Source organism: Delphinus delphis, chromosome 20 (genome assembly GCF_949987515.2).
Source record: "Delphinus delphis chromosome 20, mDelDel1.2, whole genome shotgun sequence".
Lineage (NCBI taxonomy): Eukaryota > Metazoa > Chordata > Mammalia > Artiodactyla > Delphinidae > Delphinus > Delphinus delphis.
In genome coordinates, this window is record NC_082702.1 from 49,209,064 (window position 1) to 49,233,267 (window position 24,204).

A 24,204-nucleotide genomic window follows, 5' to 3' on the forward strand; every position below is an offset into this window, starting at 1 on the left:
TTCAGAAGAGAAGACACTCCCTCCCCTTTAGCAGGGTGTTGCTCACTTTGTAAGAAGGAAACCTTACCCACAATGGAGCTTCTCACTGCCACTGAAAGAGGCAAGTTTGATGGGATTGCAACAATAAGCTGTTTCTTTAATATTCCAATTTCCTTCTAGGATTGAATTACCAGCCTACTTCATACTCCTCAGATGTCACAGGGGCAATAAAACTAATCAGAAGAGGAATTTCTCCTTGACCACTGTCCACAGTCCGTTCCCTCAGAGGCAGGCTCTTGATACGGAAACTTCTCTCAGTGCTGAACAAATAAGCCTGTGGCTTGTCAAGTTAGCAACAGGCGTGTCCAAGATTCACAATGCCTAGAAGCTGAAAGCACAAAAATAAAAGTCAAAAATAAAATAGTAAAAATAGTAGCAATATGAGTAAATCCTAGCATATAGTAAGTGTTTATTCTGTGCCAGAAGTGATTCTAAGCCTTTCTTATATGTTATTTCATTTCAATCCCATATCCGTTGCTTGAAGATGCCAATATTACCTCTCCATTTTACAGATGAGAAAACGGAGGCACCAAGAGATGAAACAAACTAGCCCAGGGTCATTCAGGCAGTGAAGTGGAGTGTCAGAATTTGAACCCAAGACATCTGACTTCAACACCTTCATCTCAACAATTTACTGCTCCTCCGTGTGCCAGAGAGGCTTGGAGGTCAGCACATCACCAACAGTGCTGACAACACCCACGTACTCTGAGTCCCAGAGGGACAGGGTTTGCGGAAGTGGCCATGCAAGGCCTCTGCCAACTTGATGAAATCGTGAGTGACTGAGAAGTGCGATGGGCCCACTCCACCCCGTGCGATACAATCGCCCAAAACGTTCCAGGAATTCTTGCGACATCTCCCCTCTCTTCCACTGGGCAGGTCTTTTGTACCTAACCCTTGTCTGCACCGTTTCAGGAGACACTCCACCATCAATTTCTTCTGTTTCATCATGTAGCCAACGATTGTTCTCAATCTCATTTCTAATCACGTTGACCCCATTACCCATTACCTACTGAACCACCTGGGTTTGATTCCCAGTGTTGCCACTTACTGTTTGGGGAAACGAACATGTCACTTACCCTCATCTAAGGTTACGGGTCTTCATCTTACATCGGACTAAAATAAGTTTCTTACAATGTTCTTTTGAGGATCTAGTTCATAGTGACTGCTCAAGAAAAAAAATGGTAGCTATGTGGCAAAATAAAGCACTTAGCATTTAAGACCTTCTGTGTGCATGGCTCCTACCAACCTTCCCAAGTTTATTCTACAGGAATGCCCTTCAACAAATACTGCTACCTCGGGGGTTCACCGGCTCTCCTCTAGACCAGCATTCCTCCAGGGGTGGTCCTTGGACCCTCTGCAACAGATTCATGTGACATGTCCTTAAAATTCACATCCTTAAGCCCCACCCTGGCCTTGTTAATCAGAATTTCTCAGGATGGTTCCTGACCACCTTCATTTGTAACAGGCTCTCCAGGCAATACTTACGAAGCCCTACGATGCAGTCCCACTTGCCTTGTCTACGACAAGGTTCTCTGTGCCTGAGACTCCTTCCCGCTCTCATATCCATCACCCAAATCCCACCGATAATTTGAATCCTGACTTATATTTCTCCTCCTTCATACAACCATTCGAGATTCCTCCCTCCAGAAACAATGTGTCCCTGCTTTGAGTTATCGCGGCCCTTATTCATGGACATGGCGACTGTCCCCAACGTTTTCAAGCTCCTAGAGGCGACAGTCAGTATGTAAATCGCACTAGCATCTCCGAAGTTATCTCTCACAGGACTTCGCACAGAGTTGGTGCTCAGTGAAAATAACTGAATGGGCAGGATAAAGCCCAATCCCAATATTTTTAGATCTTCTTGATAAATTAAGTAATAACCGACTCACTTGAAGAAGAGAAGGGAAGCTGACTGAGCAGACTTTATTTATTTAAATAAATAAATTTATTTATTTATTTCTGGCTGCATTGAGTCTTCGTTGCTGCGCACGGGCTTTTCTCTAGTCACGGCGAGCAGGGGCTACTCTTCTTTGCAGTGTGTGGGCTTCTCATTGCAGTGTCTTCTCCTGTTGCGGAGCACGGACTCTAGGCGCACGGGCTGCAGTAGTTGCGGCACGGGAGTTTCAGTAGTTGTGGCTCACGGGCTCTAGAGCGCAGGCACAGTAGTTGTGGCGCACGGGCTTAGTTGCTCCGTGGCATGTGGGATCTTCCCGGCCCAGGGCTCGAACCCCTGTCCCCTGCATTGGCAGGCGGATTCTCAACCACTGCACCACCAGGGAAGTCCTGAGCAGACTTTATTATCTTTCTCTCCTCCCCTTCTTCTCCCTGATTCCTGCTGCCCCTTTATTCCTTAGCCCAAGTCTTAGAGTGGGAACCCTTCATGTCTTCCCTTTAGCACACTTGAGGCTGGCTGCCAAAGTTAGGTCATTTCTCTTTCTATTTAAGAGTAGGCAAAATAGGAGATCAATAGAACAATAATAAACCCTGTAATGTCGTCAGATTTCCCTGGTATAGGCTCCTGTTTAGCTCAAAGGGCTGGAGACATTTCCCCAGCATCTTGGTTAGATTCTGACTTTGTGAACGCTGCAGGTTGGTTGCTGTTCTCAGTACAGCTAAGCAGAAACACTCACTCAATTTGCTCCCTTGTTAAAGCACCGCAGTACTTTTCACTCCTACGTCTTAGGCAGCTCAGGCTGCTACAGCAGAACACCATAGGCTGGATGGTTTAAACAATAGACAATTATTTCCCACAGTTCTGAAGGCTGGAAGTCTGAGATCAGGGTGCCAGCATGGTCGGAAGCTTGGTGAGGATCCTCTTCCTAGTTTATAGACCACCCAGCATCTCACTGTATCTTCACATGACTGAGAGAGAGAAGGAGAGAGGGAGGGAGGGAAAGAGACAGCATGTCTCTCCTGTTGCTTCTTTGAAGAGCATTAATCCCATTCATGGGGGCTCCACTCTCATGACCTAATTACTTTCCAAAGGTCCCGCCTCCAAATACCATCACGTTGCAGATTTGGGCTTCAATATATGACTATGGTGGGGGGGGGGTTGCGGAGGGACACAAACATTTAGTTCATAACACTCCAAGCGCCATGATCTCAGTACAGCTCATCCTGAGTTTTGCTGGAAAGGGCACACCTTACCCCCAGGCAGTGGCAAGCAAAATGGCAGTGACTATGCCACTGTAAGTTCAGACCCAACAGTGTAATCACATTTCAATAAGGCAAGAGCAGGAATAATCACTTTCCCTCCACACTCATCTCACTCACTGTGCTCCAGCCACTTCGCTCACCCTGCAGTTCTTCAAACACACCAAGCTCCAAGCTCTTTCCCATCTCAAGCCCTTGCCAATTCCCTCTGCCTGTGATGCCCTTCCCCTATTCCTATAAATATACAAACCTTTCCTTTAAATCATCTTTCCTTTAAGCATCGGCTTAAATATACCATCTGCAGAGGGAGCTTCTATGGTTGTATTTTTTTTTTTAATTAAAGTAACCTCCTTTCCCAGTTCATTCCTATTTCACCCCCTTTTTATTTCCTTCTTGACATGTACCACAATCTCCAATTCTTGTATTCATTTTCTAAATTTCCTGGCTCCTTGTCGGTCTTTCCAGAAAGGATAAAAATGGAACGAGGCCAAGAACTGTGTCCATCTTGTTCACCATTCCTGACACATAGTAGCAACTCAATGAATATCTGTTGAATGATTGAATAAAATAATTACACAATATATAATCGTAAGGAAAGGGGAGTCACACAATAAAAACATCAAATCTTTTATTCATATATAATGTTATAACCAGGAGATAATCATCTTATTTAATTTTATAACAATATCAGATTTCAACATGAACTCCCTGATTTAAGTTATTTTGTTGCTAAAAGGAACAGGTCCTCCTCTTTATCCCGGACTGTGATTTGCCATGATACTTATTCTATAGACTATGAATAATAAATCTCATGTCTCCCAATGGAACTCAACTCCTAGAGATTAAAAGTTGACATCCTTACGAGACATCAACCAAGAAAAGACAACTTGAAGAAGCAAGTGTGGCTATTTTAGAAGAAAAAAAGGTCTACGTTCTGTTTTGACTTTGCAAGTCTCAAAGAATACTTTCATGACAATGCGCAGAGAACTACGTGAAATTAAATAGCCACAGTGGAATGTGGATTTAATTGCTTGAATTGCTGCATTAGCTAAAACAAAACAGCTGTGATCACACTCTGGGGTAAAAACCATTGTTCAAGCAAGACTTCTATTAAAGATCGCCCCAGCGATGAGTCTGGCTTTCTAAAATCAGGCATACCCCTTCCTGGACCACACGTTGTCCTTAGGGTAACAGTGATTTCAATTTGGGGGGCATGTGGGTTGGAGAAACGTTGTCTGTGCCATAGGGCAGGGCACAGGACTGCTTGATAGATTTTTCTCTTTTCCCCCAAATACACAGCTCAAGTTACTCAAAATTACTCAGCAAAGCAAATTCCTTTCATATTTCCATAATCCCAAGACACAGGAAAGGTGTTGGGCTGGCTGCTGGGGCTTTTAGAGTTCCAATGCACTAAAAGATGGAACTAGAAGCAAACTGTGTCCAAGTTCTCCCCAAAGAATCTGTGTGAACAGACCTTGGTCCCTGAGAAAAACGAGTCTCTGAGGTGGTGGTTTTTGATATTTCTTGGGATCAGAAACCACCCTGACATAAAAAGAAAGTCATAGAGACTTCCACAGAACATTCTCGAATGTACTAATACCAAGTTGGAAGCCTAGTCTCCAGAAGCTCTGTGAACACCCTAAAATTATCCATGGACCAGAGACTCAGAACCCTTGTTCTAAAATGCAGAAGAGGGGCTTGAGATGGGGAAAGTCAAGAATGCAAATGTTTTCTTCACCAACCACCATCGTGTATCTACTCTAAATAACTCTGCCACACACCACCTCTAACCCATCTGCAGACCTGGAAACGTGTGACCAATATCATGGCAAGTAAATAAGTAGAAGGGAAAGTTTGAGGGAAAAGCACAGAAGGGAAATGAAGCAGAAAGCCAAAATTTTAAATTCTTCATATTCTGTCCAGTCCTCCATTCCTAAGATTCTGTTCCATTGACCTCACAAGTCAGTCACTGTCAAAGTCAAGTGTGCCTCAAAGTCAACCTGAGAAGGTTACCTTAAAATGCAGATTTCTAAGCTCACCTGGTTTCTGATTCAAAGGGATTCTGTAGTTTTTATTAAACACCCAGATGCTTCTGAAGCTGGCGGCCACTTAAACCACAGTTTCAATTACTTCCAATCCTGTTTCTCAGCGTCTAAGAAATCCCAATATTTCAGGATCCAAAATACATACTCCTTCCTCTTATATCCAGAAGTGACACAAACACCCTTTGTCTGATCCTGAGTACCAGAGATGCCACTCTTTCCTTCTCATCTACACCCCTTTTAAGGGGGAACTTTCAGGGAAGAGATGCAGTGAGCTGTTTCTAGATGACCCGGTGCCTGAGAATTGCCCAACTTCTGATTATCAATTGACTGCTAGCCTTATTTCATCTGCAAAGTCCCTCTTGTCATGTAATGAAACATATTCACAGGTGTGACACCAGGGGAGGTCAGGGGGCCCATATCTTTCCTGAGGCAATTGCCTACCTTTTCCGCCCATCCTTCAAGACCCTTCTTCTCCAGAATGTCTCAATAATGATTTTACCCCTAATTCCCACAGATGATCCCTCCCCTTTTTGAGTTCCTATTTCACCTGGTTTAACTGCTTATTGTGAACTATAAAATAGAGATAATGCCCCTTTTTGTTCTCTTATTGCTTCTTATCTGCCACCTGAGTACTAGTTCTTTGACAACATGACAATGCTTTAAATGCCTCTTCATCCCACACAATATACAACGAGTCATAAGCACGGAGGAGGGGTGGCAGCACCTGTTGCTTTGGCCTGCCCAGTATCTATTCCCCGCTTTCCCCCATTCTTTCCTGGTAACCATATCTCAGTTTCCGTTCAGAAAACTACCCTCCTCCAGCCTAAATCCATTTGTTTCAGAGAGCCTAACTCCACTCCCTGATTCCAGATATGGGCACATGATCTAGGTTGGGCCAATCAGCATAAACCATTCCCCTGGCACAAATGATTGGTTCACAATTGTCACATGACCCAAGCTAGGCCAATGAGATTCAGTGCCGAAAACTTGGCAAGTATAATCCAGGAAGTGAGTAGTCTCTTTCTGTGCAGGTTCCTGGGGCCAGTGAGCTTCACCAGGCATCTTGTCATCACTAGAGGAGGAGCTGCTCAAGAAGGAGCAACACAGATACAAGCAGGGCTGAGAGATACAGAGCCAGTGACCGAGTCCTAGGGACCTGGTTCCTGGATTCAGCCAGGCCAGAAGCTAGCCCTACCTCCCAAACGGCTCAACAGCGTACAACTAATAAATATCACCTAGTATTTGAACCAATGTGAGTGTGTTTCTATCCCTTCAACAAAAAGGGTACAGATTTATTTAATAAATACTGACTGGTTGAATTAATAGCCATTTTCGTCTTGGGAAATGTTGGATGTATTTGGGTTCTTAAAGCCTACAAATCACTTCTTTGCAGAAGAAGGTTCAGTTGCTTAACTTACGTCTTTGGCAATGAACACTGATATGGTCATAAACTTATGGCCTTTGGAACTGGACAAATGAACTTGGATCCCAGCTCTGCCACTTAACAAATTGTGTAGCCTTGGGCATTTTACTTAGAAATCTTTAAGCAGGGGAAGATCACAGCAAAAACTGTGCACTGTTATTGGAGGATCATTTTTATGTAGATGATGGAATGAAGGATGGAGAGACAGACGCAGGAAACTGTTATCAAGTTGAGGCGATAGCAGATGAGACTTTAGACTAAGGCAGCATCACTTGAGACACAGACCAGAGAACAGATTGCAAAACCTACAACATAGGAGCAAACTGAATGTGGGATGTGGGGAAAACAAAGGAGTCAAAGTTCCTGCAAACGAGTTCAATTATTTTTAGTATGAGACATTAAAATAAAGAAAGAAATGCAGCCTGCTAGCCAGGTGGTGGGGATGCTCTTCAGTTCTAGTCAATCTGTTGAGTTATCTTTAATAACACAGACAGCTTTGGAGGTAGATCTGTAGCTTCCTTCTTCTTGAAGAAATTGAGCGGCTTCTCACTTCTAGGCAACAGAGGGAGATCTTTCTAGCAGGTGATGCTTTCATGGCTTTGATTTAATGTTGTGTTTTCCAAGGGGCTTCCCTGGTGGCGTAGTGGTTAAGAATCCGCCTGCCAATGCAGGGGACACGGGTTCGAGCCCTGGTCTGGGAAGATCCCACATGCTGCGGAGCAACTAAGCCCGTGTGCCACAACTACTGAGCCTGCGCTCTAGAGCCCGCGTGCCCCAACTACTGAAGCCCACGCACCTAGAGCCCGTGCTCTGCAACAAGAGAAGCCACCGCAATGAGAAGCCCGCACACTGCAACAAAGAGTAGCCCCCGCTCATCGCAACTAAAGAAAGACCACACGCAGCAATGAGGACCCAACGCAGCCAAAAATAAATAAATAAAATTAAAAAAAAAAAAAAAAAGAATAAAGTTGTGTTTTCCAAAGTATTAGAGGGGTCTGCTGGTGGTAGAGTACGTGGTTTTAGGTGGATTACAGGAAGACTAGCTGCACACAGACAAGACATGAAATAACTGAATCACATCGGGGAAAAGCTGTTCCCTTTCAGGTCTTTTGATTATTTTGTCAAAGAAAAGAAAAACCTCATACGGGGCCTAAACCATCTTTAACACGTCTTTCTATCACTTGCTAATCTTCTTGCTTAATAGGCAGCAGGTCTCAGGCTTAAAATCTTGAGGAGGCCACGGTATCCATCTGAGTAATACCATTGTGTCTTTGCTGAAGTTATCTTTGCACGTGCTTTCTATCAATGGGAAGTGGAACTTATTTTCCACTTATAATAGCTATTCGTCTTTTTTTTTTTAAGATAAATTTATTTCGTTAAAAAAGATGACTCCATTCAAAGGCAACTAAAGAAATGCAGCACACAGCCATGGCAGGAATTGGGGAAGGGATCCTCCTGGGCCAGGGGTTCTAAAACATCTTTCATCAGTGGTGGAACTTCTGGCACTCTGACAAATGTCTTCTTAGGAGGTATGTACTTGGAGCACCACTGAAAGTACACCTTGCAGCTAAAAGCCTACAGTGAGTAAATAAATGTGCCTACTTTCTGGACAGGTACCAGTGCTGAGAACAGCCCCGCTCGGTGCGCAGCATCCCTGCAAGCCCTTGGGAGCCCAGCACGATCTCCTGAACAACTCCTGATTCTAAACAATGCGGGAGTTTGGTTCACTCGTCATGAATAAACACCCTCAGCCCCAATGTTTGGAAACGCAAGGGCTTCTGCTCCCAGACGCCGCTCTGCTCGGCTGCGCGTCCGAAGGATAGATACATCAGCCCTTCCCGGAAGCGCCGCCACGCTTCTGTAAAGGTGCCGCCGGAAAACTCAGGACAAGCACACCAAACAGTCTGGCGTAGGGGTGTGTGATTTCGCGAGCGATCTTTTGTTTATTGAAGGGTCGACTTTTCGAGGGGGAAAAAAAACCACTTCTGGCTGAGCGGCGGAGTTCCAACGCTACTAAACTTCTCCCCCTAGTGGACCTTTCATTAAGACGTAAATCATTCAGAGCTGGAAGCACAAGGACCATGCAGCTGGTAGCTTTTAAATTTCACAGTCAAAAACGGCATTAATTGTTTCTAGATTTTTTGATGATGGTCATTCTGACTGGTGTGAGATGATATCTCATTGTAGTTTTGATTTGCATTTCTCTAATGATTAATGATGTTGAGCATTCTTTCATGTGTTTGTTGGCAATCTGTATATCTTCTTTGGAGAAGTGTCTATTTAGGTCTTCTGCCCATTTTTGGATTGGGTTGTTTGTTTTTTTGTTATTGAGCTGCATGAGCTGCTTAGAAATTTTGGAGATTAATCCTTTGTCAGTTGCTTCATTTGCAAATATTTTCTCCCATTCTGAGGGTTGTCTTTTGGTCTTGTTTATGAAGCTTCATTACGTCCCATTTGTTTATTTTTGTTTTTATTTCCATTTCTCTAGGAGGTGGGCCAAAAAGGATCTTGCTGTGATTTATGTCATAGAGTGTTCTGCCTATGTTTTCCTCTAAGAGTTTGATAGTTTCTGGCCTTACATTTAGGTCTTTAATCCATTTTGAGCTTATTTTTGTGTATGGTGTTAGGGAGTGATCTAATCTCATACTTTTACATGTAGCTGTCCAGTTTTCCCAGCACCACTTATTGAAGAGGCTGGAGAGGGTGTGGAGAAAAGGGAACACTCTTGCACTGCTGGTGGGAATGTGAATTGGTACAGCCACTATGGAGAACAGTATGGAGGTTCCTTAAAAAACTAAATATAGAACTACCATATGACCCAGCAATCCCACTCCTGGGCATATACCCTGAGAAAAACATAATTCAAAAAGAGTCATGTACCAAAATGTTCATTGCAGCTCTATTTGCAATAGCCCGGAGATGGAAACAACCTAAGTGTCCATCATCGGATGAATGGATAAAGAAGATGTGGCACATATATACAATGGAATATTACTCAGCCATAAAAAGAAACGAAATTGAGTTATTTGTAGTGAGGTGGATGGACCTAGAGTCTGTCATACAGAGTGAAGTAAGTCAGAAAGAGAAATACAAATACCGTATGCTAACACATATATATGGAATCTAAGAAAAGAAAATGTCAAGAAGAACCTAGAGGTAAGAGAGGAATAAAGACACAGACCTACTAGAGAATGGACTTGAGGATATGGGGAGGGGGAAGGGTAAGCTGTTGCAAAGTGAGAGAGAGGCATGGACATATATACACTACCAAACGTAAGGTAAATGGCTAGTGGGAAGCAGCCGCATAGCACAGGGAGATGAGCTCGGTGCTTTGTGACTGCCTGGAGGGGTGGGATAGGGAAGGTGGGAGGGAGATGCAAGAGGGAGGGGATATGGGGATATATGTATAGCTGCTTCACTTTGTTATACAACAGAAACTAACACACCATTGTAAAGCAATTATACTCCAATAAAGATGCTAAAAAAATTTTTTAAACAAGGATATACCACAACACATCTATTAGAATGTCAAAATGCAGAACACTGACAGCACCACACATTGGCAAGGACGTGGAGCAACAGGAACGCTCATGCACTGCGGGTGGGAATGCAAAATAGTACAGCTACTTTGGAAGACAGTTTGGTAGTTTCTTATAAAACTAAACATACTCTTACCATGTGATACACCAGTGATGCTCCTTGGCATTTACCCTAAAGAGCTGAAAACTTACATCCACGTGAAAACCTGCACACTGACGTTTATTGCAGATTTATTCATAATTGCCAAAACTTGGAAGCGACCAAGAAGTCCTTCGGTGCGTGAATGGATAAATAAACTGTAGTACATCTAGACAAGGGGATATTATTCAGTGCTACAAAGAAAGGTGCTATCGAGCCATGAAAAGACACAGAGGACACGTCAATGCACATTACTAAGTGAAAGGAGTCAGTCGGGAAAGGTTACACACTGTGTGATTCCAACTATATGACATAATGGAAAAGGCAAAACTATGGAGATGGTACAAGGTTAGTGGTTGCCAGGGGTTGCGGGAAGGGAGGAATGAATAGGCAGAGCATAGAAGATCTTTATTGCTGTGAAACTCTTGTGTGTGATACTATAATGATGGATACGTGTCATTATATATTTATCCAAACCCAAAGAATATACAACACCAAGAATGAACCCTAAGGTAAACTATGGACTTGGGCTGATAATGATGCATCAGTGTAGGTTCATTGATTGTAACATAGGTACCACTCTGGTGTGGACGTTGATATGGAGAAGACTGCAAGGGGTCGGGGCAGGGGGTATTCAAGGATTCTCTGCACCTCCTGGCCAACTCTGCTGTGAACCTAATACTGCTCTAGAAAATAAAGTCTCTTTCTAAAAATAAGAAATGCATACATCCATAGTTAAATAAATAAATATTAAATACTGGGGGATCTTGTTTTGGACACACTGTTTTGGACATCGGAAAGATGTAGACCCTTCCTACTCCAAGTGTGGTCTGGGACCACCAGCACCAGCAGTACCTGGGAGCTTCTAGAAATTCAGAGTCTCAGGCCCCACAGCAGACTCACTCACTGAGAATCTGCATTCTAACAAGACCCTTGAGTGATTTATAGTAAAGTGTAAGGTGTACTGATGCAGAATGTCTGGTCCCTACCTTCGAGGTGCTTTCAGCCTATTAAAACGTTTGGGGAAAAAAACCTGTCTTTGGTGGAGTTTGAGATGCAAAGAAAAGCAGCAATGGTCCACAGTAAGGAACTTCACGCTTTTGATTTCATTTCTCAGTTCCTCCACCCACAAGTTTTTCCCACCTGTCATTCCCTCTTCTCCATGGGTATAGCTCTTGCTAAACACTCTTCAGTAAGTATCACGGGCAACGTGCCATGTGCCAGGCACAGTGATAGACACAAGGCATGGACCCTTTTCTGAAGAAGCAAACGGAAAAGTTAATAGGAAATTAAGGTTTTGACTACCTCCCCTATTAGATTAAACACAATAATGGGAGCATGCACAGGGACTCTTGAAGGAGACTATGAGAAGGTCATGAACTACCTTCCAGCATCTACCAGGTGCCAGGCGCTATTTATGTCATTTACTTCTCACAGCAATTTCACAAGATGAGAATTATTTTCCTCATTTACCTGATAAACTGAGTCACTAAGTGACTTAACAATTGGCCTAAGATCTCACAGCTGAAAGCAGCCAATTACCACTGGCTTGTTGGGCCACACACCGGTCACCTCCTGGCTGCTGCATTTCTATTATATAATGCTGTGTCTTACAGCTGTGATGGCCCTTTAGGCCATAAGCCCCCAGGAATTTGAAGAATTATTGAAGAGGGAATCTCCTTTTCTGTGAGATGGGCAAGGAACGGACTGGACTGATCACGTTTAGTTCCTAAGGAGCAGGGAAGCACCGGTTTACAGCTGGGTTCTATTGTAAATGAAATCTGCTTTCTTCTGTTGGCTCTTAATTCCACGATCCCTCCTGCCACAGGGCCTTTGCACAGATCTTTCTTCCTAACCTCCTTCCTCTGTAAAACTCCCGTTTATCCTCCAGACCTCAGCTGAAATATTTCCTACTCAAGGAAAGTGTCCTGACCTCCCAGGGCAGGTGTTAATCCCTCTGTTATTCATTCTCATTGCACTACATACTACTCTTTTGAAATACCGTATTTGCAACTGAACTATGATTATTTAATGGCCACTGCCCTCCCTAGACCTACATTGTCCAGAACAGCAGCCTCTGGTCACATGTGGCTATCGAGCACTTGAAATGTGGCTGGTGTGACTGAGGAACTGGATTTTAAATTTTACTTAATTTTAATAAATTTACATTTAAAAGCTGATTTGCTTAATGGAAATTTTGAAAGTGTGGAACAACTTGAGTATGTGAACTACTTTGTAAGTTAAAAATTTTATGAACTCTTGGGCTTCCCTGGTGGCGCAGTGGTTGAGAGTCCGCCTGCCGATGCAGGGGACGCGGGTTCGTGCCCCGGTCCGGGAATATCCCACATGCCGCGGAGCGGCTGGGCCCGTGGGCCGTAGCTGCTGAGCCTCCGTGTCCGGAGCCTGTGCTCTGCAACGGGAGAGGCCACGACAGTGAGAGGCCCGCATATCGCCAAAAAAAAAAAAAAAAAAATTTTATGAACTCTAAATACAGATCAAGGATTTCCAGAAATTTAGCATCTGATTTGAGATGTACTATATATGTAAAATATACACTAGATTTGGAAGACTCACAATGCAATATCTTATGAATCATTTTATAGTGAGTATATGTTGAAATGATGATAGTTCCGAGATAATGGAACAAATATACATTAACAACAGGTTTCTAAAATTAATTAGTTTATGAAATTAACAGGTTAATTGCACGTTTCTTTTTACTTTCTAGTGTGATTCCTAGAAAAGCAAAATTATATATATGATGTACATTATATATCTATTGGTATGTACTGCTCTAGACTGTAAGGAAAGTCCTTGAAACTGGAACCAAGTATTTATTTAACTTTTTTATGTTCACTTCCCAACATAGTATATGGTAAACAATAGGTGTTGAAGAGATATTTGTTTGACATTTGAATAAATGAATGATTGTCCATGTCTGTCAAGGCTGAGAGACAAGATGGCATATTTGTCCTATATTTTCTAACTGTTGCTAATTTTTTCCTTTGACTAGCACAGGGCTTTGAAAATAATGATAATAATAACTACAACTATCATTTCCATTCACCTACTATGTACACTTTTAATCTATTGGAAATTTGTTATAAAAATTAGAGAGAATGTATGGAAAGTAACTTGTTCAAAGTCACATTATTAATGGTCAGAATTTAGCCAATGCTTTCTTATGAATACTTGAATGAATGAGAAAACAAACTTATGAAGCCCAAGAAGAGGGAAGATAAACTTTTTCCAGGCCTCTGTTGCCTTGAATGTGAATATGGATCCTTTCAGTTTTATCTGATTCAAGATTGCTTGCCCCAGCTTAGAAAGGCTCATAAGAGATTTTCAAATATGAAATCCTGGAATAGAAACAAGAAAAATACCCTACTGGCAGGCAAGTAACTTGCTCAGGTTACAACAATAATTAGATTTGGAAACGCTGAAGACACATCTGCCTTCGGGAGCTTAAGAGAGAAGGTCCTGGCTGTGGTTCCCTCCTCATCTGTCATGTGGCCAAAGACCCTCCAAAAGCACCACAAAACCCAATTAATTAGAAATAGATGAACCTCCATGTTCTCGGGCCATACAACACTTCAGGCCAATGGGCCAACCTTCCAGGCTCAAGGAAACACATTATGCATTTGGCCACGTGCTCTGCTCTCAACTTTTAAACCCGTGTGTCTATTTTAATGGCAATTTGAGCCATCTATTTCCGATCATTTGCATTAGCCTCATCCGAAGCAATTTTGGAAAGAAGCTACAATCTAGTAACTCCCTCAGTGCTGTCTGCTAGACCTGAACTCCTCTTCCACAGTCCCTCCAGCAGAGTCTGCTGGGTGGCATTTGTATAAGCTCAAGACAGCATGGAGATTAAGAACTGGGACCCTTGAAGCCAGACAGCCTAGGTTCAATTACAGAAGCCTCCCTGGGTGCCAGGCACATTTCTAACCATTAGCTATTATTTCTATTACATTTAGGGGCAAGTGACAGAAAGCCAACACTGGAATGGTTATACATGATAGCTAACACAGGCAGTCCAGGGCTGGAAGGATGACCCCACCTCACCAAGAACCCCACATTTTCTATTGTGTTGTCCCAGCAACCTCAGCACACAATTCTCACCTTCTGATCCAAGATGGTGACCCCAGTTCCAGTCAATGTATCAACACTCCAGCCAGAAGGAAGGATGAAAGAGGAGAAAAATCAGAGACCCTTCCTTTAAGAATGGTTTCTTGAAGTTGTACACACCACTCCTGCTACATCCCATTGAATAGAACTTAGTTTCATGGTCATGTGTCATCTTAGAGGAGACTGGGAAATGTAGCTCTTTAATCTGTTATTCTGTTATTGTTGTAGAAAAAAGTGAAGGATGGATATTGGGGACAGCTAGCTGTCTCTGTGACAGAGTCAGAGTGGAAGATCAGAAACACCATCTGACATGCACCCCAATGTTCACTGCAGCATTATTTACGATAGCCAAGATATGGAAGCAACCTAAATGTCCACTGACAGATGAATGGATAAAGAAGATGTGGTAGGTATATGTATACAACAGAATATTACTCAGCCATAAAAAAGAATGAAATAATGCCATTCACAGCTACATGGATGGACCTAGAGATAATCATCTGAAGGAAGCAACCCAGACAAAGACAAATACCATATGCAATCACTTATATGTGAAATCTAGAATATGACACAAATGAACCTATTTACAAAACAGAAACAGATTCATACACATAGAAAACAAACTTACAGTTACCAAAGGGGAAAGAGGGTTGGGGGAGGGATAAATTAGGAGTCTGAGATCAGCAGATACAAACTGCTACATATAAAATAAACAACAAGAGGTGCTACTGTACTACACAGGGAATTATATTCAATATTCGGTAATAAACCATAATGGAAAAGAATTTGAAAAAGAATATATATATACATATACGTGTGTGTGTATGTGTGTATATATATAACTGAATCATTTTGTTGTACACCAGAAACTAACACAACAACAGTGTAGATCAACTAGTCTCCAATTAAAGAAGAAAAAGCCATCTGGATCTAGAATGCATGCCAGATGGAGGAGACCTTTGGGTAATGGAATGTAGTTTGAGAAATCTGCATCCGGATCTCAGTACCCAGCCACCTCCACATTCTGTTTGCTTCTAGATCCCATAAATGAAAGCTGCATAAAACGCCAAATAAATGTGTACTCTAATCATTGTACAAAAGTGACCACAGATCTCTTCTTTCTGCTCTCAGCAGAATTATATCCATGGCAGGCTTCAGATGCTTGTGGATACAGAAAGAAAAGATCTGGTGACTTCTAACATTGCTTCAGCTTAAAAGGAAGGCTCCTCAAACACCCACCAGCAGTCACACTCCAAAGCCAACCTCTAGCCCTTTGCCCTCCATCAAAACTGAGAAGGTGATGACACCCCAGCAGGCTCAGGGTGCCCCTCCAGAAACTGACCGCACATGCCCATGGTAGACAAGGCATCTTCCCATTCTGTCTGAGCCTTCACAAATAAAAGTTGTTGACAACACGTACACAGATAATAGGAAACATTTTTTTGGCTGGTGAGTTAGCTTTTAAGTCGGGCTTGAATACTGTAGCAGATACTCTGGAAGCTTCCCCATTATCCCCCTGCACTCTCTCCTTCTGAACAGAAATGTGTTTCCCAGCCTTGAGGTTAGGTTTGGGATTGGCTTAAACCAACCAAGGGTATGCAAGCCTGTGTCCACAATAATTATTGCAGTGTTGGGCTTGTGACTGAACGAGATGTGCAGGAAGATGGCAGGGGCTAGGGGTGTGGCTTGGAGAAAGAAGCATCAGTTGATGTTGGCCATTGTCTTGGGTTCACAAAGAATATTCAGCCTTAGAATTAAGACATCAGATTAACAGCCTAGATTCCATAGAAACTAAAATGGCAAGACGAAAGCTGGTCTGTAATGATGTTGGTTGGGTCAGTGGCTTGAAACTTACCTAAAGTCCACCATACTAATGGACTTTGAAATTCACAAACCATTAAGTTCTCTTTATAGCTTAAGCCTCCTGAGTTGAGGTTTCTGTTAAGTAGTATTCTAATGGACGCTGAGTCATTAAACAAAAACCTGGGAATATTTAACACAAGATGAATTAATCAGGAAGCTATAACCGGACATTGCCACATCAGCCACACCAAAATCGGAATGCTGGTCTATCATTTCAGCACCTGTGTGAGCACAGGCAAGTTATTTGAAGAAAACGTGAGACTCTGTGTTTTCTGCCATGATTTTTTTTCCTTCTTTTCTTTTTTTAAAATTCTTATTGGAGTATGGTCGATTTACAAAGCTGTGCCAGTTTCAGGTGCACAGCAAAGTGAATCAGCCACACATATAAATATATCCACTCCCTTTTTTCTTAGATTCTTTTCCCATATAGGCCATCGGAGAGCACTGAGTTCCCTGTACTATACAGCGAGGCTCCGTTTCTTAATCAGGAAATTGGGAATAACTATTAATCTCACAGATTGTTGTGTGTATAAGCCATACAACCTAAATGAAACTGCCCTGGACCAAGCCTGTTTCCTAGACAGAGAGATCAATAAAGATATAATAAAGTCACAGATAAATGGAAAACTAAGACTTTGGTTTACCGAAAAATAAACTGTATGAAGAGCCTCTCTAACATACACCCAAAGAGGAACATGGACAGAGCCTGGATGGACAAAGGTGGACCTCAAACTTCACAAGACATCACATGGTTGACAGAGAGCCCAGACATTCCTCAAGTAAAGTTTACATATAGTTTAAAAAAATAAAAAACTTTTATGGCACAGTTCCATCAGTTTTGACAAATGCTTGCAGTTGTGTAACCATACATCACAGTCAAGGTATGCAACCGTTCCATCATCTCCCCAAATTCCCTCATGCTCCTCTGAAATGAACTCCTTCCTGCATCCCCAGCTCCCACTCCCAAGAGATCAAAACAAACCACTGATCTGTTTTCTACTCCTACAGTTTAACCTTTTCCAGGATGTCATATAAAAGGAATCACGCATTATGTCGTCTTGTGAGTCTGACTTCTTTCACTTAATAGGGTGCGTTGGAGATTCATCTATGTTGGGGCTTAAATTGGTCCTTTGTTTTTACTGCTATCCTGAACATGTGATTAAAGCCTACCTTTCTTCTTAACCATATATGCCACATGAGATGACAGACTGTGGGCACAGGGAGCTGGCTTCCAATGATCATTTTCATGCCCCTAATTTTTTAAACCCTTTATTTACTGAAGTATAGTTAATTTACAATGTTGTGTTAGTTTCAGGTGTACAGCAAAGTGACTTAGGTATAGCTATATCTATATCTTCTTTTTCAGATTCTTTTCTGTTATAGGTTATTACAAGATACTGGATATAGTTCTCTGTGCCACAGAGTAGGCCCTTGCTGTTTATCTCTTTATATATAGTAGTGTGTATCTATTTATCCCAAACTCCTCATTTATCTCCACCACCGCCCCCCGCCCCACCCCACTGCTATCCCCTTTGGTAACCATGAGTTTGTTCTCTCTTTTTTTTTTGGCCACACCGTGTGGCTTGCGGGATATTAGTTCCCTGACCAGGGATTGAACCCACACCCTCAGCAATGAAAGCTCAGAGTCCTAACCACTGGACTGTCAGGAAATTCCCTGTAAGTTTGGTTTCTATTTCTGTGAGTCTATTTCTGTTCTGTAAATAAATTAATTTGTACATTTTTTTTGGATTCCACATATAAGCAATATCATGTGATATTTGTCTGACTAACTTCACTTAGTATGATAATCTCTAGGTCCATACACGTTGCTGCAAATGGCGTTATTTCATTCTTTTTTATGGCTGAGTAATATTCCATTGTATGTCCCTAATGTTAATATGTACTTGCAACTGTTGAAGGGAAAGAAGCATGTTAGAGTATGTCATGGACTGAATTGTGTCCTCCCCCCACCAAAATTCATGTGTTGAAGCCCTAACTGCCAGTGTGACTGTGTTTGGAGATAGGGTCTTTAGGAGGTAATTAAGGTCACAAGAGGTTATAAGAGTGGAGTCCTAATCTGATAGTGTTGGTGTCCTTATAAAAAGAGAAAGAGAGACCCAAGATCTCATGCGAGGACACAGTGAGAAGACGGAAACTAGAAAGAAAGTCCTCTCCAGAAACCGACCCTGCTGGACCTTGATTTGGGACTTCTAGCCTCCGTAACTGTGAGAAAACAAATTTCTGTTGTTTAAGCTACCCAGTCTGTGATACTTAAATATGGCAGCCCCAGCAGAATAGTACAGAGTGACTCAGAAGAAAAACCTGGAGTTGGTAATCAGTGAGATGCATTTAGTCCTAACATCTGTTTCTTTTTTGTGGGATAAAGATGGAAACAACCTTCCATGATGAAGACTAAACTACAAGGGTAATATGTGTAAGTTGTCTAGCACAGTTCTTGGCACCTGGAAACGCTCAATATATGACACTTCCTGTTGGCGAGCTTTGTGTCCATCCCTATGAACCTTACACATACAGGGATGCTCAGGAAACATTTGTAAAAAGTAACTGAAATGTAATTGGACATGCTAAGGGACCTCTCTGTATTTTAATTTTTTAATTTGCAAAACGAAGTAATTGATGCAAAAGGATGCTTCTGACATCTGACACCCATCTATTCTGCCTCCCACAATCTAAACAGGAAAGAATCTTTGAGTAGTCATTTTCAACGTAGTATAAGCAGATTTCAGTCAGCTATTATCACAATGAGATGTTTGCATGTAATTTACCAGTAATTATGAAAAGGAAACGTGTACTGCCTTGAAGCATGACGTCTCTACAATAAGTTGGAAAAGACTGGGATGGGGGGCAGACAGTGAGGTGCTTTCTTGGGCACCTGAAATCATAATTGGTAAAGAGGAATGAAAAGTGTCCTTGGACTTCACAGCTCCCTTGGGGAAGGAAGGGGGAATAGGTGGCCATGTTGTCTATGCGTTGACACCCAGTGGTGTGCTGGAGTAGGCCCCTTCCAGCTCTCAAGAGCCCATGGTAGACTTCTCTTCCTAACTTCACATTCAATGATACCATGTTAGTAGCTTAAAATTGGTCATGTGGGAGTGTTTCCCCACAAAAAAACTAGAAAATGCTATAAAGCAGGGCTTCCCTCACCCTCTGCAGAGCCAGTGGTTAAACATTTACCAGCACACGCTGGGTCCATGGCCCAGGCTTGCTACTGCTTCCCAGGGCTTCAGAAATCTCTAAGAATGGATAGCAGGGATCTGGGATGCATGGACCACAGGAAAGATTCAAGGAAGTTAAGGGGGCCCAGATTTTGGAGTTTGGATGCCAGACCTTGCTTTAACTTTCACCATTTTTGAGATTCAGTGGATTATTTGTGACCTGGCTCTGAGAATTCAACCATGGGTGGTATTGAGAAAATTATCCTCACAGACACTGATTGTACTTTTTTAACCTAGAATCTCCACTGCCAAAACAGTCATCCCCAATAAAAGTATTAAGAATATGCAGAAAGATTTAGTCACCAGGAGGTTCCACACAACATTCATTGTTATTCAGTATATGTTGGAATCACCTAATGTCCAGCAACAGGGAATCTGGCTTAACTTCATTAAGGTGGATGCTATGGGTACTGTGCAGTCTTTAAATATTCTTCTAAAGCTTGATTTTTACTGTTATGGGAGAAGAGTGATGATAAAGAAGTGAGAAAAAGTTGCAAAACAGATTGAATGATCAGAGTTTTATAAAATGCAAAAGCCTTGAAGGTCATAGAGTAGCTCACTAAGAGTCGTCCACTTTTTTTTCTGTGATGCTTTTCCGCATTTTCCAGTTTTTCTGTGGTGAGAATGCACTACTTTTCGAAATAAGAAAAAATAGAAATACTATTTTCTAAAATCACTTCTCCAACTAGATAATTTGAGAAGTTAAGTCCTAAAATTTGGTTGATCTATATAAAAGTAACACTAATTTAATTAGCAAAATGTAATAACCCTTATGCCAAGTAGTCAACATAGCAAGGATTATGAAATCATAGATTGTACCTGAAACAACTATTTCTTCCTCAGCCTCCTTCTGCCATCTTCCTCTCCTCCTTTCTCTTCTTCTGATAATAATGTTTTCTAAGCATTTTCCATGTATCAACCACAGCACCAAGTAAATGAAATAAACTTGTTTATTCTTCAGAAAAAAACTATGAAATAGTTACTATTTATATTTCCATTTAACAGATGGAAACACAGAAGCTCAGAGTCGTGAATAACTTGCCCACATCCTCATAGCCATTCAGTGCCAGACCCAACGTCAAACCCTAGTTAACAAAAGCACTCGTTTTGTGCTGATGACAAATAATCCAGTTAAGCTTTGTGACTCATGTAGTCTCACCTTTAAGGAAATGGCAGGCTCAACACTGACAATATTAAAGTCAATTTACATTTTCAGTTCCGTGGAGTCCTTGGGCTGAGTTGACAAACATATTCTAGAACACTAAAAAAATTCCAAATCGATGACCCATGTTTGCAGGTACTTATTCTAAAACATAAAGAAACTTTTTTTTACCTGTAAACTACCAGCATGACTTAGAGGCAGTCCACAGAGTTTTGTTTTGTTTTGTTTTGCGGTACGCGGGCCTCTCACTGCTGTGGTCTCTCCCGTTGCGGAGCACAGGCTCCGGACGCGCAGGCTCAGCGGCCATGGCTCACGGGCCCAGCCGCTCCGCGGCATGTGGGATCTTCCCGGACTGAGACACGAACCCGTGTCCCCTGCATCGGCAGGCGGACTCTCAACCACTGCGCCACCAGGGAAGCCCAGTCCACAGAGTTTTTCATCGGTCAAGCAATAGCTAATTATCAAGCACCTCGTGTATACAAGGCACTGTGACTAGATTCTGGAGATACAGCAGCAAACAAGGGAAACGTGGAGCTGGCAGTTTTCCAAGAAAGAGTCAGGCGCTCAGTAAGCAAAACGGATGGTGCTATGACGGAAAAGCACAGGGTTCATCGTGATGCTGCCCCCCTCTCCTTTGACATCCTAACGGGAACACCCGTAGCTATGTTAAGTCACAGCCTAACCTTATCATCATTTTTATAAAGCTGACTACACTTAGCAATTTTTTTATCCACTCTTTATTCTTTGCATCCCCTCTTCCAGATTTTTGTGAAATAATTTCCAAGATTTACAAACTAGAAAAGGGCAGGACTCCTGCAAAACACCTCTTAGCAATATTCTGGGAGCCTGAGACCTCGTAAGAGAGCAATGATGAGGTGGCTGAAGTAATGGCATTTGCTGTATTCCTCTTAAAAGAAACAGCAATCCTCCCATGCTCAGCCCCTGCTCCTTTCTTTATTTTTCTTTTTTTTTTTTTTTGCCCCTGATCCTTTAATAAAAGCACAACACTTTCCATCCTGGCACTAGACTTCCAGGAACCGCCCCCACACACACCCCAAGGTACCCAAGGATTTCCTCTTCTCCTTAGAGAGAGCATCTCTCAGTGTGATGTCTGGCTTGCTTTGCGGGTGGACTTCACCTGAGCTTCCCTTTGCGTCAATACATGTGTTATCCAGCAGAGGGCAGGCTTGCACAACGCACCCTGGTTACTCTCCCGTTAGGAATAAAACGGAAGAGGTGGTCGATTTACCAGCATCAAGGCAGGTTAAAGCTCAGAGCAAACTCCAGCCTGTGTGCCTAGAGATCACAGCATGAGAAATATTCTGCCCCGGGAGTCAATATGCCTGGGCCCCAGTGTCGATCTGGGAGTAACCAATGTCATGGCTGGACGGGCCCTTGTGCTTATGATTGCAAGACACCCTCGACAATAACCATCAGGAAACTTTGAAATGGAAAAGATTTATTACTTACAGGTGCTGGAAATTACATGGCACACCTGAAGCCACACAGCGAAGTCACGTGGGGAGGGAAGGTGGGCCGGAGGGGGAGAAGAGGAGAGAGAGACAAGGGACAGAGAGACGGACAGACAGAGAATGCACCAGCGCTACACAGTTCTGCTAGTACTGGGTCCACGGTGGGGCTGGGGTTTTGCAGGCTCACCCTTTATTGGTGAATTTAAGACATAATAGGGAATTCAAACCAGGGAAAGAGGCCAAATGGTCAGTTATTGAAATCAACCAAGATTTCCAAAGCAAAGAAGCCTGAGGATGACGGGGGGCGGAGGGCTGTTTTTTTCTCTAGCCTGTGACTAGTGTTCATGTGAGACAGCCATCTTTGAAGTGGATGCTTCGGCCATGAAAGCTTAAATCAGCCACTCACCTTACAAAAAGAAAAGCCAACTGTCAGTATTTACACCGTAGGGTCTCAATTTCCCCAGCTGTGTGGCGAAGGCATTGTCTTAGATGACCCCCAGATTCTATTTCTCCTGGAAATTTCTATTTCTCCTGGAAATTTCTATAATTAAATTTCTAAATAATACTACACGCTGGCCTATCCTGAAAAAACTCTCTTGAAGTTGTCATCTTCCTAAAATGCAAATTGCAGCACGTGTGTCCTCAGTTTATAATCTGGGAGTAGGAGTTGGAATGTGAGCTCATTCACCCCTGATGGCTCCAAGCTTCTCCTTCCAGCAGAGGGCGAGACTGTCTTCCCAAGTCTGAGTTAGAGGTTGGGGTGATTGTAGTAGTAGTAATAATGATCAGCTAATATTCATTGATGTGCCAGGCAATGTGCAAAGCACTTAACGTGAGTTATTTCATGTACTCTCCCACCCACCCCATTTTCCAGGTAAGGTCACAAAGCCACAGAGAGATTAATTGTTCTAGAATGGGCTGATGGGAAATGATGGAGCTGGGATTTGAACTGCAGAGAATGAGCTCACAGCTGTTCTCCTTGGTGCCTTCCAGGAATCTGGGGATGGGAGAGGAGCTGACCAGAGACAACTATGGGTCCTGCCAACTTACAAAATATTCACAACCTAAAAGTTGAGAGTTATGTTTTATTCGGCAGGAATTTTTAGGACTTCAAGCCCGGGAGACAGCATCTCAAGTAACCCTGAGAGACCTGCTCCAAGGAGTAGGGGAGCCAGGTTGTATAAAAGTCTTGCAACAAAGGGCAGGCGGTCGGGAATGTCAAAAGATTATTGTTAATTAAAGGAAAACCAGGTATCTCAAGTTAAGGAATTTAGCGCTTTTCTATGTATGGGAAGATGCAAGAGCCTGGGCTCACTGAAATCATTCCTTTGATGTGCACCTCAGCTATCTGGGGCCAGTATCCTGTATTTTCACATCCTGAGTTTCCTCAGGGCTCACCGTGGGAAGTGGCTGCAGTCTGATGGCTGCTAGATGGCAGGTATTCTTTCCTTCCTGAGTTCCCTCAGGGCTCACCAGCTCTGTTGCAACCACTGGTGGCTGTGACACCCTTTGTTTACTGATATGGCAGGAAATATTCCATTTCTCAGTCCTTATGTGGAACAAGATTGGTTCATTCATTCACTCACTCACATCCTCTCTCAAGACATACCAAGTGCTGGGCTTCCCTGGTGGCGCAGTGGTTGAGAGTCCGCCTGCCGATGCAGGGGACACGGGTTTGCGCCCCGGTCCGGGAAGATCGCACATGCAGCGGAGCGGCTGGGCCCGTGAGCCATGGCCGCTGAGCCTGCGTGTCCTGAGCCTGTGCTCTGCAATGTGAGAGGCCCGCGTACCGGAAAAAAAAAATTTTTTTTAATATATATATATATACCAAGTGCCTACCTATGTCACTGGAACTTTATTAAGCGCCGGAATCCATAATTTTGCAATGATGGCATCCTGTCCAGTCACATGATTTTCTACGCAAACTCAGAAGCCTGGGGTTAAGACAATTTCAATCCTGACCTTGAGCTGAGGTTTGGCTGGGTAGGCACAGTGAAAAGTGGAT

At 42.8% G+C, this 24,204-nt stretch overlaps 1 long non-coding RNA gene across 1 annotated transcript in view; it reads right to left on the reverse strand.

Annotated features, from left to right (window-relative positions):
• LOC132416716 (uncharacterized) overlaps positions 1–24,204 on the reverse strand; it is a 66,311-nt gene that overhangs the window by 3,255 nt on the left and 38,852 nt on the right. The window contains exon 2 of the long non-coding RNA XR_009517691.1: positions 68–367. This is a non-coding gene — a long non-coding RNA (uncharacterized lncRNA). The remainder of the gene's footprint in view (positions 1–67; positions 368–24,204) is intronic.